The following is a 13,184-nucleotide window of genomic DNA, read 5'->3' on the forward strand; positions in this document are numbered from 1 at the left end:
AGCGAAGCGATGTCGCTGGGGAAGGTTAAGCGGCTTTAGTTCTTTTACAAGCTGTATTTTGTACGTTTTTAATTTAAGATCGCGACGTAAAATGCGCCAAGTCGTTCCATATGTCAGTATGAGCTACTGCGAAAGGCGCCGAATCGACAGTCTTCATGTATACTCTCAGCCTCGGCTGCTATATTTTCTTCAATGCGTGCTGGATGTGGTCTATTCGATCGAATAATGAGTACTGGATCTCAAGAGGGGTGATGGTGTCCGAAATTTCCTATTTTTTATCGCTGGTTGAAATGAAAAGTTGTTCTATTTCAAAGTGCTTATAGATGTAATATTGTGGTTCTGAAGTATTTTCCTGCTACCCATATATCTGGTCATCTATATCAAGGTCCACCAAAAAGGTAACATATTCATCTTCAGAAGTTGAGGATTTATTTTCATGCAGTCCACTTTTCGGATCACTGTTCTGTTCCTACATAATCGAAACGCATCCAGATTTTTATATGGCAAGGGAATGTCAGCTCGGCATCGTTCCTCGAAACTCCATTTCAGAATGTTTTCTGATGAAGCGCTCTCTGTCGTGAGTGTCAGCATTCTGTGTAGCTATGCCGTTGTCATAATATATGTACATTATCTCCCCCAGCGGACAGGAGGTAGAATTTTCCCGCGGAAAGTATGTATGTATGTCGTAAAATGCGACTAAAAGCAAATATGAGGGGCTTGCCGCAAAATTTCAGCATTGTCTTGTCAGAAATAGTGCTATAATACTCAGCTTGAACTGATATTATAGACTTTGCATGAGTTTCCTTCTAATGAAAAGATATATGAAGTTTAAGCGACATATTTCACCAGTCATTGAGTTTGATGGGTGCTTAATTGATATTAGCAAAAGCTACAAGGTCGGACCGGCGACGAAAATCTCATGCCAAGGGAAGCAGTTAGCCCTTGGAGTTCACTCCAATCTGCTCATTGGGGTGACTGTGGTTTATGCCAAATGGCAGGTAAAATTGAAAATGCGCTACAGTGGGGAGTCGCACTGTGGCCGGGTGCCAGACCCACAGCACGGCAGAGGTTTTAGGTCGACCTCGCACCTGAATAAGGTGGAAAAGCTATTCCTTTCATCTGACCAATTGGAACCAAATAATACTTGGAAGAAGCATTTATTATTTGGAGACCTGATCAACGCATTGTTTTGATTGTTTTGATTTATGTGTTTTTAAGCACCGTGGGATAAGATCGTCGAAATAAGGCCATTACCACGACAGTCGGGTCTACGTAATCGGAATGCACCCGGATTTTTATCCGGCCAAAGACAACAACAGCCGTCGTCGGCAGGTTCTCGCGTAAAAACACAACGACTTTTGTCAAAATATGGCAATCAAACTAGAGTAAAAACTTATATATGTAATAGAGTTGCCAAATATTTAAAAAAAAAATTAATAAAAATATGGTTTGCCACTCTCGTTTACACTTTAGGAGTGTTAAATGGTTTTCTGTTGTTGTGTCCCAGGTGCGTTGAAAATATACACTAACAACGTTCATACCATATGACCAGCAGCGCCATGATCAACAGCGCTGCTAACAGAAAGCATCTCCTAACATTACAGTGCATTTGAAAATTCAACATACACTGAAAAATAAATTTCCTTTCAAAAACACACGCGCGCTCTTTTCCTTTGCTGCATTTCAACATTCGCGCTCATTTCTATAATCATGCTGCTAACTTCGGCGCTCTATGTTAACACTAGCGCTCTTGCCACTTTGCAAACAGCTGTTAACGCGCTCTATTAACTTAAACGCACGCATGTAAGCCAACTACAAGTAATTAGTGGCCATTCTAACACATGAGTAGCAAATAATGCAATGCGTTGCATTACTGAGAGTTAATATAAACGAAGGCGCACAGCAGCATCTCTACCAACCAGAGTTAACATAACAGAGTTCCGAAGCGCTAGTGTAATAAAGGCACAATCGTAAGTCAACAAAGTGACGAAATAAGCATAAATGGCATTTAACAGTAACGCGTATAGTGCTTGTAAACATTGTAAGCGAGTAGAAGAGAGAGCGCGCATATGAGGCGCGCGCGCTCTCTTTGCGTCTTATCACATGCAGAGCGCGACTGCAGTCAACAAGCAACCACCGCGCACTTGTACGTTCGTGTGAGTGTGTGTGTGTGTGTGTATTGGTGTTGAACAACGGAGCGCCACCAATACGGCCAACAGCAGGCAAGCAATTGATTTGCCAGTCAAGCAGCGGGCCAAACCAGCACGTTCGGCTCAGAGTCGTTTCGTCAGAACACAACAGTTCACCAGCGGCGGCGGTCAGTAAACATGTGTGCGCGCATTTAGTGCTTTAGTCTTTACTTGCTTAACAATATTTTGTGTGGTTTAAAAACGCGACGCGCGGCTGCTAATTAACAACAACCAAACACGACCGGCATTAAGTAGTGAAAAAAAGTAAATTCAATTGCGCGTGTTGCCAGTTTTTGTGCACAATTCGACTGCGGTATATAACGCGTAACGCGGCGTCTAATTATAAAAACGAGTTATAAACAGTTTTTCCTTCTGCCTAAAGTGTGCTATTGTTATTGTTGTGTGAAAATACGGGCAAAAGTGTAAAGTGATGCGACGAAGCGACTGCATTTAAACGCGGAAATTTTGTGCATAGCCGGTAGTTTGAGAAAAGTTTTTCGAACACGTCAAACTTCGTGAACCGCGTACCGCGCGCTTGTGAAAATAATACATTTTGCAATAAGTTAATAAGCAGCGCTATTAAGTGCCTTTGTTTTAACTGCCGTGCAAAAAGGTCCGTGTGAATGTAGCGTGCGCGCGCTAATAACAACCACAACAACAATAACAACCTGTGTATAAGTAAACGTCAGGCAAATTAAGTCACTGATTTTACCTGTAAAACCGACGTGTGACAAGACGCGCCGCGGCACTGGCTTATTAGAGAGCCGCGCAACGAGTGGCGCCACGACTTAATCATTGTAATTATGTGCAATTACAAGAATATAACACTGTTATATAACTGTAAAATGTGTGCGCGTTAAGCGCGCTTATATTTCTCAAAGCAAACTGCGAGCTAGCGAGTCACAAAGGCAGTCATTGTAACGCGGCGCGCTACCGAAAATAATAAAGTAATAAACAACAGCGTTGCAACTGTAAAGTGCTCTCCACTCCACTTAATTTATGGCAACTGCGTATGCGTACGCGCGTGCGTCCAGTGAACCGCGTGCATGTTATTAACACTTTGGCTGCGTAACGTTTTTGACACGCGCGCGTCAAATAGTTTTTCGGCCACAATACGCGCGTATAATTAAAAATGCAAAGGAGTCGTTCGAAAGCATGAGCGCAAATTGCTGATAATAGTAAGTGTAATTGGCTTTTCACCACAAAACGATGATAAGACAAATAGTGGCAAGCGAAGTTGCAAACGCTCAGCATACATGCCTTGCTGCGCTCAACTAACAGCTTCTATGCATCTTCATTGCGAACGTAACGCGCGCCACTCTGCACTTGCTGCTACTGTGACTTCGACTGCTGCTGCTGCTGCCGTCAGTTTTCCCCAGTAATGTGTTATCGTTGCATGCGCCCGACTGCAGCCATCCTGTGTCCAGCCGCCGCGCTCATTTAAGGCGATACCGTGCGCATTTTCCATTCATTCACAAATCAACCGTCGTGCGCTATTGTCGGCTGCTCGGCTGCCGTTTACATTCACAAAACGTTTTCCTTCGCCTTTTTCATTTCGAAGTCGCAAGTCATTCATGAGACGCGCTGCTCGCCACACGCGCGTACGTTCTTAGTGCATTCGCGTAAGCTGATTGTCAGCAGTGATTTTGTGACAAGTGAAATGAAATGTGAAATGAAATAAATGCATGAAGCAAATCGCTATCGCAAATGCAAGACGCAATAAAATTAAATGCAAAATGCAATTCAAATGGCCAGCAAAAAAAAAAATAAAAATAAATATTTTTTTTTAATGCAAAATTAAATATATGTGAATGCGGAGTATAATAATCCCAACGTAAATCGTAAAAATTCGTCGTTGCACTCACCGCGCGCTGTAATTAACGGTTATAAAATTGATGAAATGTGCTTGTGTGTGTGATAATGGCATTACAATCGGTTTTATGAAAAACGCAATTGCACGAATACACGGCAAAAAATTAGTGTATAGAAAGGTAAGTTGGCAAAACTTAATATGGCATAATGTGTATTAGGGTGTGTAAAAAAAAAATAAAATAAAAGCAAATAAAATAAATGCTCCTGTTGAGCTTGTAAGGATATAAATTATCTAATGTGTTAAAAAACATAACATTTTTTTTAATATTTTCATTTTATTAATCTAATGTGTTAAAAAACACAATTTTTTTTTTAATATTTTAATTTAATTAAAAAAAATTATTTTCATTTTTAAATAATTTTTATTTTTAAATATATTTTTTTGTAATTTAATTAAAATTTACTTATTGCATTAAAAATTAAAAAAAAATAATAATATTTAAATTATTATTTATTTATTTATTAAAAAATAATTTTAATTAAATTTAAGAAAAATATATTTAAAAAAAATTAAAAATGAAAATTCAAAATAAAAATTATTTAAACATAAAAATAATTCTTTTTAATTAAATTAAAATATTAAAAAAATGTATGTTTTTAACACATTAGTTAATTTATATAATGTTATCTACTCATTATTGCTTACATTATTTTAGTTTCAATTTTTAATTCCACTCTAAATTTAAATCTATATTACTTTGAAAAAAAAAAATGCAAATAAAATTCAATTTCTATCTTTTTTTTTAAAAAATGATATTATTAAATAAAAGCATTTGTTGAGAAAAAATGTTATAAAATTTGTAGACTAGTTTGAAAAAAATAGAAAAAATTAATTAATTTATAATTTTATAAAAATATATTATAAATAAATAAATTAGTTGAGAAAAAATTATACAAAATTCAATCTAATTATTTGTGTATAATTAAAAAAAATTAAAAATTAAAAAAATAGTTAGTTTAAAAAAGGAAAACAATCAATTACTTTCTAATTTGCTTATAAAAAATTATATTATTAAGAGAGAGGTTAAAGTTTCAATGTAAGAAAAATACTTTTTTGCGAATTTATTTCTTAAATATGGATTAAGTAATTTTATTTGGACATTTTGTTCATTATTGAGCACACTTTTGACAATACATATTATGTAATTTTTTCATGCTGAAATATTGAAACATAAGCTGGTAACAGAGCTTTCCCTAGAACGTCTTGAGAAAAAAAAAATTTGCGCTGGGAAATTATTCGAAAATAAAAAACCAAGAAAAATTAGACAAATTATAATCAAATCTTCCTTACAACGATCTCTGATATATGTATATGTTTTTTAATTAAAAGTTTTTGGCGGCCATTTTCGGACATTATTGAAACCCTAATCTCTCCTTTAAATAAAAGCAATAGTTGAACAAAAAGATACCAAATTTAATTACAAAAAAAATTTAATAAAAAAACATTCGAAAGCAAAATATTATATTGCAGAAATCAAAAGATATTTTCTTAAAACAAAAAGTAGTAATAAAAAAATGCATATAATTTAATTAAATATTAATATTTTAATATAACTTTGCATAACTTTGAAATCAAGTGTACAATAAAATTAAATAATTTAAAAATATTATTATTTGTGTTTGTATTTTATACACATTACATTAAGTGTATAAAATACAAACACAAATAATTTTGAAAATATTTATTTAATTTTTCTTAAAATATTTTTTTGTTTAACAAATTAATTAATAATTTTTTTTTGTTATGCAATATTTTTTAATAATTTATAAATATTTTTTCACGAATTTTTCATGTTAGAAATGAGTTATGTTAAATTAAGTAAAAAATGCAACAATTTGTTTTAGATTTATTAAAAATTTTAAAATATATGTGACTATATATGTACATATATTATAGTTATGTATATACGTATATTGTATAAATATTGTACTTTTGAAAAATTATTTTTTTTTTTTAAGAAAAGTATTTTCTGCTTTTTAAATAAAATTAAGTGAAATGAAATTCAATAAAGATTTACTAATTTAATAAAAAAAATAATTACAAAAAGGATTAATGCCAGGGAAGTACCTTCAGCTGCATAGCGCACGTTGGTTATATGGGGTCTAGGGCGAATTTTCATACGATTTTATTCATTCTAAGCACAAATATGCACCGTTATAAGAAAAACACACCCTCTAAATTTTAATAAAATAACTCACATAGTGCTATATCCAGCATAAAGTCACCAAGACGTGCGAAAATCTTTATATTAAGTATATGGGGGCAAAGGGAAGTATTTAAAACCTTTTTTGACAACGTTATTAGAGAAGGACTATCGTTTAATTTCAATTATATATCTCCCACATTCACCGATATTTTTGCATCAAAAGTCAACTCTAGACAGTGAAGTCCACATATTCGGATTTTGTAGGAATTGAATAATTTTTGTTCTTAAGGCGGCATACTTTAAAGGAATTATTAGTCCAAAATTATATTCGGTTATATTAATTACTTCTTGATCAAATGGAATTCAAAATTGTGCTATATGGAAAGTAGGCGTCGCTGTTCTCCGATTTCGCTCATTTTCGCACTATGGCATAAAAATTTGTTCAATTAGTCGAAATAAATCTGTCGGGTCCCGAAATAATTTCACCAAGAATTTTCAAACCAACTCCCATAAAGCCCTCTCCTACTATCTCGGTGGTATTGATTTGTCTTGCTTTTAGTACTTTTTAACAGTACCGTTATATGGGGAGTGAGCGGTGTTATTTTCCGCTTTCATCCATTTTCACACCGTCGGTAGGAGTTCTTACAGTATTTGTGCTAGATAACTTTGGTTGTTGAAGTTTTAGTGGTTTAGGAGATATGCTAATCAAGCTTATTATAGGGTGGAGCCACGCACACTTTTCAAAGTTTTTTTGCACCAGTTGCCCTTTGCTCCTGCGATACCCTGTGCCAAATTATATCTTAATAGTGATTAGTTATGGCACTTTATAGGTTTTTGGTTAATGGCGTTTTGTAGGCGTAGCAGTGGTCCGATTACGCCCATCTCCGAACTTGTATTTTTTTTTTTACTAAGGAACGCGTATACCAAGTTACATCAAGATATCTCAATATTTTTACTCAAGTTACAGCTTGCACAGACCGACGGATGAACAGAGAGATAGTCACCCGATTTCAAATCGTCTCTTCATTCTGATCATATATACAAGGAGCGTTCCAGAGTAAACAGGACTTTAAAAAAACAATAAATGGTTTTTTCGGTAAAATTAATTTATTTTATTCAAAATAGTTTTCTTCTGCTTCAATACAGCTTTTTGCACGGTCCAAAAGCATGTCGAACGAGTGTTTTAGCTCGTTGGCCGGTATGGCCGCCCGTATGCCGGTGCAAGCCTTTTGAATGGCCTCTACGTCTGCATAACGCTTTCCTTTCATGGGCAAATGTATTTTTCCGAAAAGGAAGAAGTCGCACGGTGCTATGTCAGGTGAATACGGGGAGTGGTTAATTATTCAAATGTGATTTTTGGTCAAATAATCGGTCACAATTTGTCCTTCGAATGTTGGATTCTGAGCAATTTTTTGGTCGTCAGTCAATTTGTGCGGTACAAACCGTACACACACCTTTCGTAAGCCCAAATGTTCGGTCGAATGCGATAAATCGATGTTTTGGAGATGTTCAATTCCATTTCCATGAAATTCAATGATAATTTCGGCTGATTTTTGATGAATTCACGCACAGTTTCGATGGAATTTCCGGTGATCACGGATTTGATTTATGTCCTCATGACCACTTTGAAAACGTTGAAACCACTCGTGCACTCTGCTTCGGGATAGGCAATCATCGCCGTAAACTTGTTTCATCAATTGAAAGATTTCGGTAAAAGTTTTACCAATTTTAAAACAAAATTGAATGTTGGCTCTTTGTTTGAAGCTCATTTGTTAATGACGATAGCATCGAAAAAGTTTGAAAATCGTCGTATTGGCTTCAGAGAGATAGCAGGGGCTCTCAACTTATCGTATATATCGACTCAATACGTATACATTTTGGTTAATGTTTTGGGTATGTAGGGTTTCCATGCTAGACTCATACCGAAAGACCTGAATCTTTCGCAAAAATTACGTCGAGTGGGGATTGTAAAAGAGATGCTTGAGAACGTAGTACATTCATCACGCATATCATTACTAGTGACATGACGCAAAATTTATGAATATGACGTGGAAACTGTCTAACATTCTAGCTAATGGCGCTAGCCTAAAGTGAGCGGAATCGTAAAAAACAAAATTCGTTGAAGCTACCGAAGGTCATTCCAGCCGAGGCTTATAACAAGTGTATGGATAATTGGCTTACTGGCTCAAGAGAGGCCTGTTTTGAAGGCATTAATAAATAATGAAGCACATCGGGAGTTTACGGAGGTGCTTCCCTAATTAAAACAACATGCGACGAAACCCCGCTTCGCACACGGCGATTTCAATATTAAAGACCGTTCACATGAAGGAAGGTCAAAAACCTTGGAAGACCATTAATTGGAGACGTGGCTCGTTGAGTATTTTTGACAAACCTAAGAAGAGCTTAGGATTGAGAGTCACCCGGGAAGCCATTCTAAAGCGACTTCTGCGCTGAGAATGATTCAGAAACAAGGAACTTTTGTTCCTTGCGACCTCAGTACCGGAAGAAGCATGAAAAGTGGATTCTGTTGCATGACAATGTTCGAGTTTACGTTGATAAACCCGCTAAAACCTAACTGAAAACGCTTAAATTGGGGGTCCTATCGCACCCTTCATATTCTCCAGATTTTGCACTGTCCGATTATTATTTGTTCGGTTCGATGGCACAGAGTCTGGCTCAGACACAGTTTCACTTACTAGACGACATCGAAATTTGGCTTGATTCTCGGATAGCAACACAAAATGAGTGGTTTTACCGTAATGGTATTCGAGCTTTGTCAAAAAGATGGAAAAAAGTTGTGACTAGCGACGCTTCGAATAATTCGTTTGTAACAATACAATAAACAACATTAACAACAACATTACAATAAATTTGCTAGTCCGGGTCAATTTTGATCAGATGATATATACATGCTTTTTGCTAGTCCGGGTCAAATTTGATTAGATGATATATAAGTGTTTTTTGCTAGTCCGGGTCAGTCCGGGTCAAATTTGATCAGATGATATATGACATGTTTTTTTTTGCTAGTCCGGGTCAATTTTGATCAGATGATATATAAATGTTTTTTTTTTGCTAGTCCGGGTCAATTTTGATCAGATGATATGTACATGTTTTTTGCTAATCTGGGTCAATTTTGATCAGATGATACATAATTGAATATAATTTTCTAAGTATTTTGTACCTTTGAGCTCTTAAAAACGACCGTTATCTCTACAAAACCATTACACTCTTGTGGCTGTGTTGCGCGGGTATAAAAATATACCGAAACAGCTCTATTTCTTCAGCAGGAGCATTTAACTTAATACCATTAAATTATTCGCGCAATTATGATGAATTCAATTCCAATAATTATTATTCCCATTCTATTCCAGATACGCAGTCGGTCAGCAAAGTGTGCGCCCGGGCGCTTGGACGGCAACGCGTACACGTAGCCACGCACATTTATATGCATGTAGCACATCCGATAGCTATCTACGCACTCGCAAAACACAAATTATACGTGTAAACAACGCGTGGACATACACACTAACACACACACTCGCCCGCGTACAAGCGCCTCTGCAAAAAAAGCGTCAACGATTTGCGAACGGCCGGATCAACAGCAACACAAAGGCCAAGCAGACAGACAACCCACCGGCAACAAGCCACCAGCCAACAGGCAGCCGGTCAGCCACACAGCGCTAGCCACAGCTCAACAGCTCGACAACGCCGGGCGGAAAGCGCTTTCGAGTGGCGCATACAAAACTTGGGATTGCCCGCGTGTCTGTGTCTCCGACTGCCGCGCGGCGACGACGACGACAACGCGAAGCCAATTCAAACTGTAGCAGATATCAATCCACATGCTGAGCATAATTAATTTGCCGCACGTCAGTTGAGTCGGTCAGTGGTAGTGCGCGCAGCCGACACACCTACAAACATACAAACGCGCCGGCTGTGCGACGGACAGACAGACTATAGACAGTTGTTTGTGTGTGTGGTGTTCGCTAGCTGGTAGCGTCTGCTACTGTTGCTCAACGCTTCAATGCGAACAAGTGTATATATGTGTGCGTGTGTTTCAACATTTATGCATTAACTCATACATGTGTGTGTGTGTATGCATATATATGTGTGTAGCGCTGTTCTAAAGCATTTCCATGCATTCGGTTTTATTGGAGCGCAGCCGCTACCGTTGTCTGTATGTATGTAAAATCGCGCGCGCTTGCTCTGAATAATGTCAATACATACATATATACAAAGCTATATTTTACATACATAAGCTCAGGCGTTAATATATGTGTGCGTATGTAAATATGCGCGTCGTGCGTACCGATCGCTGTTCCACAACTGAATTCTGCAAACAAGTATTATATACTATAGACGACAAAAAGTATAAATAATTATAATAATAATTAATGTTAAAATATACTTAAAACAACAACAACAACAAATGCCAAACAGTTAAAACTGCTCCACCTCGCAATGCTACCGTTTCCATGCACCACAACCGATTACAACGTTCTAAAGCTGGTAAGTTTTGTTTGTGTATTGCCTTAAGTTTCCTTTATTTTTTCTTATTATCAGCTAGAACAACTCAAAGCTCGCTTCCACCTGTAATACTTCGAAAAAAATCGCGTTTCATAGATTTTGTAGGGAATTGAATTGAATGTTCTACAAAATGGTCTCTAACGTTTTTTTCCTAAACCTAATCATTCCAAAGCTTACAGGTCAATTGAAAAGTGACCGAACTGACACACCCGGAAATTGTAAATAAACCGTAAAATATTTAATGAGTCCATAATATTTATTTTGTCGCCACCATATATATGTATATATATTTCATAGTAGTCGCCACCATATTCAATACTTTACACTTCTGCCAACAATTTTTTCAGTCCTCGAAACAATTTTCATAAGCACTTTTTTGTATGGCCTTCAGCTCCTTCAGCGAATTTTGTTTTATCTCTTCGAACGACTGAAAACGGCTTCCACGGAGCGGCTATTTCAGTTTGGGGAATAAGAAAAAATCAGACAGAGCCAAACCTGGTGAATACGGTGGTTGAACACGAAGCCAAATCTGGTGAATACGATAGGTCGATCGATGGTATTCATTGCGTTTTTGGGTTTAAATTCGGTCACAACCGTGGCTTGATGCGATGTTGCATTATCATCGTGTAAAAACCATGAATCGTTCTTTCACAAATCCAGCCATTTTCGACGGTTATTCTTAATCAAACGTCTCAAAGCGGCCAAATAGAACTCCCTATTGAACGTCTGTCCCCCTCGAACAAATTCATGATGCACCAAACCACGAATATCGAAAAAAACACTGATCATTACCTTGATTTATGAGCGGCTTTAGGGTGGTTTTTTTTAGTTTTGGCTCGTTTTTCATCCTTCATTCCAAGAATAGTGTACTTGTTTGCATGTAAAATTCATAAACCCATGTCTCATCGGCAGATATAGTGCTGTCCATGAAAGTGGGATCAGAATTCGCGCGATCAAGCATGTCCAAAGAAATGTGTTTGCGGTACTCTACTCTAAAAAAAATCAGCTTTATCGGGATGAGCAGAACAAGAATACGTTTCATACCCAAAATATCTACCAAAATCATTCTTACGGACTCGCCAGAGGCGTCAAGCTCTCTTGCCGTCTTTCTAACACTTGTCTGACGACTTTCAAGCACCATATCCTTCACTTTTATAATATTTACGTCAGTTGAAGAGATCGAAGATCGTCCAGAACGAGACATGTCTTCATGGATCTCTCGACCACCTTTCAAGGCTTTGCTTGTGCTTTTGATAAAACTAAATCACCGTAAGCCTTTTCCAACATTCCCAAAGATTTCGCTCACGAAATTTGGTAAGCAATACAAAATTAAGACAAATTCTTTACTAGATATTTTTATCCATAGTAAAAATCGCAACGCACTACTGAGGTGTGCGGACTTAAACAGCTGCTGTAAACCAACTGGTAGACAAATTGCTCTCATATTTGGCATAGTAATTAAGAACAGTCCTACCAACTTAGCAAAACACATCTTTTTGAATATCAGTAGATTTAATTACAGTTTCCGGGTGCTTTTTTGTCACAATGTATATAAATGATCAGCTTGACGAGCCGTCGGTCGGTCTGTCTTTATGTATCTGAACTATTCTCTCAGTTTTTGAGATATCGGTCTGAAATTGTGAAAAGGTTATTTTCCAAGGCTTTGCTACAATCTTCAAAGTAATTGTTCAGATCGGATCCTTAAGGGATTACATGGGTTTCCTCGGGTAAAAAACAGCCTTTTTGGATTTTTGGCAGACATTTTTACAAAAAAATTATCATTCATTTGATTTTAGTGAAAATTTCCCGAAATTTTTTTCAACTAGTTCGTCCTTAGTCCAAGTCTTTAAGAATTGTATCCGAAAGACCTGTGTAAAATTTCATGAAAATCGATTGAGTAGTTCTCGAGAAATCTTGCCAACCGACTTTAAAAACACAGTTTCGAGAAAAACGCGTTTAAAGACGGCGCACTTAGCTTGGCTAGCCTAGAGCGCACAAGTGCTCCGAAACTATTACTCGGATCAAGTTGAAAATTGAGGAGCATATTCTAGAGGTGTTGTAGAATTAATTAAGACAATAAAAAATCGATTTTTTTGGAACCCGTAAACCAATGTAACCCCTTAACCCTTTGGATAATAAGCTAACCGATCAAAATCAGAATATAAATCTCCGCTTCAGGCCGCTATCTCCGCACCTTGTAACAGTTGCCCTATATGAACCCCATGGTTATCTATGCTATCACGCGAAGTTTGACACAAGTCCTTATGGGAGCTTTTGTGCAGAGCCAGTTTCGGGCATAAAGGTGTGCATATCAACTGAATCTGTACGGCCAAAAATATGGCGATGTGCATTATAAGTACTTGACCTGCCAGGGTTTTAACGAAACGGTGATGAGAACAGCATTAGCCTGCCGGTAATTTCGGCCAGATGTCACACTTACCTACTGAGGTCA

The 13,184-nt window shown here is 36.9% G+C and overlaps 1 protein-coding gene across 1 annotated transcript in view; it reads left to right on the top strand.

Annotated features, from left to right (window-relative positions):
- Positions 1-2,417: 2,417 nt before the first annotated feature.
- Positions 2,418-13,184, top strand: part of LOC126755684 (BMP-binding endothelial regulator protein) — a 147,466-nt gene continuing 136,699 nt past the window's right edge. Inside the window, exons 1-2 of the mRNA XM_050468426.1 lie at positions 2,418-4,180; positions 9,580-10,714. The gene's annotated coding sequence lies outside the window, so the exon portion shown is untranslated. The remainder of the gene's footprint in view (positions 4,181-9,579; positions 10,715-13,184) is intronic.

Source organism: Bactrocera neohumeralis, chromosome 4 (genome assembly GCF_024586455.1).
Source record: "Bactrocera neohumeralis isolate Rockhampton chromosome 4, APGP_CSIRO_Bneo_wtdbg2-racon-allhic-juicebox.fasta_v2, whole genome shotgun sequence".
NCBI classification, from domain to species: Eukaryota; Metazoa; Arthropoda; class Insecta; order Diptera; family Tephritidae; genus Bactrocera; species Bactrocera neohumeralis.